Raw genomic sequence first — 5,547 nt, 5'->3', positions numbered from 1 at the left:
TCCAAAATTTATTCAACTTTGTACATCCAACAAATTAATGTGTTATATTAGCGTTTTGAAACAAACATTTATCGCATCTGGGAGAGACGTTTGGATAAAATTTATTCAACCTCGTTTTTGAATAATATAGTCTATGTAATAATTTGAATTGAATTAAATTATGTCTTGCATTAATAGAACAGTTATGTATATTCAACAAATACTTTTCCCATCTATCCTTCGAGATCTTTATCATTAGCTCATGTTCCCAATCTTCCCTTAATGCTTCTGTTGAGGGTGATTCGCTATTTAATCAATTATTATAAAAGTATGATATTAATTTTTGTGAATCAGCCTTAATATTCATTGCTTCTTCTAAAGGATCTAAAAATATAGTTTGAAATCTATGTGTATATTTCTTCATAAAGTCACATACCTGTATATATTTAAAATATTGATTATCCTTCAATTTAAATTTTAATTTTAATTGTTGAAATGATAACAGTTTGCCCACTTCATACATATCCCCTACTTTCCTAATCCCCAGTCTATCCCATTGTTGATATGTGTTGTCGATGAGAGAAGGTTTGAATGCGGGGTTGTTCAATAGTGGGGTTAGTACTGATAAATTATTTAATTTCAAGGATACTTTTATTTGTTTCCAAATTCTTATTATATTGTGAATAATTGGGTTCTTCTTATATATTATACTATTCAATTTTATCGGTGAGAGCAGGATCGTTCCTATATCGTGCGGATAGCACTCCTCTTTCTCCATTCTTATCCACTCCAACTGCTGAGTGGAACTATCCAGCCAGTACATTATGTTCTTAATATGCACTGCCCAGTAGTAATACATAAAGTTAGGTAATGATAAACCCCCAACTTCTTTAGATTTGCACAAATGCTTTCGTTGAATTCTATGTGTTCTGTAGTCCCATATAAAATAGTAAGATTAAACGAATACTTACCAGTGCGAAGTTTGATCTGTATTTTATGAGGAGTTACGATGAGGGATTACGTGAAGAACCCTGCCCAGTGCGCAGGTGCGGCATACTTCCAAGCAGCGGTGTGGAATCACAGATAGACACAATATTTGAAGTAAACATAGTAAAGATCAAGGAGACATCAGTTTACTAGTTTGATCTATATAATGAGGGTGGGAGCAGAGGGCACGTAATCCCTCATCGTAACTCCTCATAAAATACAGATCAAACTTCGTACTGGTAAGTACTCGTTTAATCTTACTATTTTACTTCGGAGTCACGTGAGTGACTACGTGAAGATTTCAAAGGTCTGTGATTTCAAACCGTGTAACAGTTTTAATTTCACTCACTGCCGAAGTTCTTGAGGGAGGAAGTGTTATCGTAATCAACCAATGGATCTGCTTTCTCAAGAAACAGAAAAGGTATTTGTTAACAATAACAACATAAATAGCTCACCTGAGCTTAAATTAAATATTTGCAGTTTGTAATATTCTGTCTGCAATTAAATCAGGCTTATCAACGGTTTACAATAAAAATATTCTGAACGTCGTTTCCCTTGACCATCCTGCCGAATTGAGAATGTGGTCAACCGGGACGTCTATTCGTTCAGCCGCTGATATCAATGCTGCCCTAGTGGAATGGGATTTAAATGTATTATTATCTATTCCGGCAGCTTTCAGTACCTGTTTGAGCCACCTTGAAGTGGTTTGGCTCGTTACCCCGTCTTGGGGTTTCTTGTGGTTGACCCATAGGCTTTTCCTCTCCCTCTAAGATTGTGGGTTGTGTCTATATATTGTTGTAGATGGGTCACCACACTCAACCTGGACTCTGGTGGGTAGGCCCGGAATACCACCAGTGAATTGGGCGTTCCTGGTCGCTTAGGTTTTTACCAGACCTAGAATGATGAACGTAATGCGGTCTGGGGTGATCACCATGTTAACCAGTCTTAGTTTTATGGAGTGACTGGACTCTGTGAGCGGATACGAGAGCCATAAGCATGAGCGTTTTTAACATAGATTGTGCAAGACTGAGGGATCTAGCTGGTGGCCATTCTCTGAGATATGTCAATATCACACTGATATCCCATACATAGGTATACCTGGGTTTTGGGGCTTGTTATTATAAATGCCCTTCATAAGTTTTATCTTCAGTGGATGGGATCCCATGCTCTGCTGTCCTGCTGTTTTTAGATAAGCAGACAGGGCGCTTCGTGCTGTATTTACGGCACTGTAACTCACCTTTTCATCATGGTGTAGATGGTCCAGGAACTCCAATACGTCAGTGGTTGAGTAGTTTCGTATGTTGTCCCTGCGTCGTGGCAGTATTTTTCCCATGTTTGCTCTTGGTGACTGTTCGCAGGGATGCCGACATGGTGGTAATGGTTTTTATGGCATGGGTGGCTTATGCCTGATACTGGGTGAGTCAACAACTGTGGTCCACTAGGGAAATCCATAGGTGACTCGACCACCATGTCGTGATGAACTGGGAACCATGGCTATGTAGGCTGGTCGGGCACCTTCAATATCCCAGAGGCAGATTCCATCTGTATTGCGAAGTGCCCGACTGATGAGGCAGAAGGGAGGGAAGCAAAAGCAGAAATTCCCCCTATCCAGCGTGTAGGCATCTACCGCTGCTGCCTCTGATCTGCTTCCTAAGTCACATACATAGGTTACTGGTGATTCCGTCTTGTTGCAACCAAATTGATATCTGGCGTTCAAATTGCTTAATAACTTTAGCAGATATTTTGGGTTTGACATCCATTCAATGTTATCATAAATTTTTCCCCCGTGACGTGGTGTTTCTAGCTTACCTAGGAGATAGGCAGCCGATAGTAAAAAATGTCTTTTGACACACCATTGCCAGATCTGTTTGACCAATTTGTTGCACGATAATGATTTTATGCTCCCCATATGGTTAATATAAGCCACCACCATAGTATTATCAATCCGTAACCGTACATGCACGTGCTGCATTTGAAATGCATATGCTTTTAACCCAACAGGTGACCACCAATCCCAAATAGTTGATGCCCAGTGTGTGTAGTAACGATGATTCTGAATTGGTCCATCTGTTACCTGTGCTGGATATGGAGTTAGTTGCTCCCCAGCCTAAAGCACTGGCATCGGTTTTTAATAACCAAGTTAGGATTGGTGATAATAATAGGGCTGAAACTGTGCCAAACATTGTCTGCCCACCACTGTAATTCTGATATAGCTTCAGTGGGTACATTCATGATTTGATTATAGTGACCCGAGCACCTTGGCAAAGTAACAGTCATATGGATAGAATTGATATTAAAGCCCAGATAATCCATGGTAGTTAACGGCTTCAATTTTGGTTTATCTGGGTGTAGGATGAACCTCAGTGTTTTAAGGAGCTGTTTCGTAGCTAGAACTGCTGCCACAGCTAATTCCTTTGTTTTTCCTAATATGAGGATATCATCCAATATATGCCATGATTATGCTTGTTTTCTTAATATTTTCATGGCTATTTTTAGTATTTTTGTAATTAGTTTAGGGCTGAGGTTAGACCATTGGGAATGCTCTATACTCCCATAGTTGCCCCATCCAGATAAATTTTAGGTATCTACAATGATCCTTGTGTATGGGTATTAGATAGTAAGCATCTTCCATATCAATGCTTGCCATAAAGTATCCTTTGGAGATCAGATGTCTGGCAGTGACAAAACGTCTCCATCTTAAAGTGTATATACTCAACAGATTTATTTAGTGATGTAGGTCAATGATGATGCGACATCCACCATCTTTTGTAGTTTTGGTGAATATATTCGATACAAATTCCAATGGTTCATGTTTGGTTTTTTCCCATGATCCCTTTTGTAATGAGCCTTTCTAGTTCAGCTTGACCTTCTCGCTTCTCTTTCTTAGAGGGAAAAATGCCCTATGGGCGCATTGCTGAACTGGCGGTTATATGCCCAATTTGAATTCAAGTTTTTATCCACTAATACTGTTGAGTATATATTTGTTATTTGTGACAGTACCCCATGCTTTTTTAAACAAGTGTAAATGCCCTCCCCCAGTTAGTAGAGCACCCTTATTTTGTGTAAACTGGGAGGAACCAGACTACCTACCTCCATGTTCATTGTTTTTTCATGAAGGCTCAGTTTTGCTGGTATGCTGGTGCTGTCGGTGGGGCGGCGCATTTTCCCTGGGGTCACGCTCTGGGCCCCTGTCTTAAAAAAGACCTTTGGGGGTAATAAGCAGCGGTCCCCGAGCTTTCACCAGTCCTTGGATGTGGGTGTTGACTGGTGGATGCCGAGGGGTGCTGCCAGCTGGGTGTTGGATGAGATGTCCTGCTCGTTCCCGGGCCTGCCCTCATGAGGCGCACAGGTTTAGCTGCCTCTCTTCCCGCTGCAGCGGTTTTCCATAGCCCCGCATATTTGGGGTTGAGGGCAGGTCTTATATGCCACAAATTTTGCAGTCGAGTATCCCGCATTTGGGGACATCGCAGGCGTCAGCACACCCGAAGTGCAATGGGATAGCCTCGTCCTGGGAGAACCACCTTCATCTGCCAGGTAAGTATGATCCGTGGAAACGAGCAAAGGCGGTGATTCGATGTTAGGAGCTTCAGAGTTCGCTGCTTTTTTAGCTCTTGACTGCGAGTCTGCTGACCCAGCTGCCTGCAGATTTGACCGTTGACACTCTGTATGCCTCTCAATTCTCTGGCGCTGTACTCTTCTAAAGCTTCTAGAAAGGCCTTCTCCTGCAGGGCTTTGTTGGAAAGATGGTTGATACTGGCTGCCATCTGGGTTCCAGTAGTCTTCCTGCGCGTGGAGGTGCCATATAGTGGCCCACGACACCCAGCAGCTCTTCCTGATCCTGCTCCCCTGGCATAATCCTGCTCTCGTCCGCCTGCCCAGCGTGTGAGCCAGCCCAGCCCTGGCCTCCTTTGCTAGCCTCGAATAAAGAGGGAGCAAAGGGGTGCTGTAAATTCTGTGGAGGAGGCAAATGCCCTACCTCCGTTGTTCCATCAATCCCTCGACAAGGGAGATGGCTAGTGCAATAGCACTGGGGTGGGAGTGTTAGCTCCATTGGCATTCAGCCAGTGACCCCTCGTTTTTCTGGAGGTTTTTAGCTCCATGACCTCCTCTGGCTTGGGGAGACAGACATACTTGTTTTTGCTGTCTCCAGCCTGTTCCAGAGTTAGAGGAAAGTTGATTCTGTAGAACCTGTATTTTTGGTAAGGTTGTCTTACCTGTTGTTAGAGGCTGCCTGCCGTTTTTGGGCGGCATTCTAGCGGTTCCCGGGCGGCGATTCTCCTTGTCAGGAGTCTGCAGGGGTTGCCGGTCGGGTTTTAAATTTCCCTCCGGTCCGCTGCTGTTAATCGAACAGCTGTTCAGCGGACCGGCATCAGCGCAGCTCCCTGTCAGTGGTCCGCAGCGTGTGCGGTCCCGTTTGCGCCTATCCCCCTCCACTGTCGGCTCCTTCGCTGGAGTCGAACGGGGGCTGCTTCCTCTGCTGCTTTGCTCCCCCTGGAGCAAAAAACACAAGGCTCGATTAAGGTAGGTACTTACCTAACATTCCTTATTTCAGGTTGGTTTGCGGGAGCGCCCTACTCCCGC

At 43.5% G+C, this 5,547-nt stretch overlaps 1 pseudogene; it reads right to left on the bottom strand.

The window, feature by feature from the left end:
• Nucleotides 1-4,371: 4,371 nt before the first annotated feature.
• On the bottom strand, nucleotides 4,372-4,508 carry LOC129702452 (U1 spliceosomal RNA; annotated as a pseudogene).
• Between the last annotated feature and the right edge of the window lie 1,039 nt (nucleotides 4,509-5,547).

Source organism: Leucoraja erinacea, chromosome 12, assembly GCF_028641065.1.
Source record: "Leucoraja erinacea ecotype New England chromosome 12, Leri_hhj_1, whole genome shotgun sequence".
NCBI lineage: Eukaryota > Metazoa > Chordata > Chondrichthyes > Rajiformes > Rajidae > Leucoraja > Leucoraja erinaceus.
Note: the sequence above shows the minus strand (reverse complement) of the source record. Positions and strands in the feature narration are given on the sequence as shown.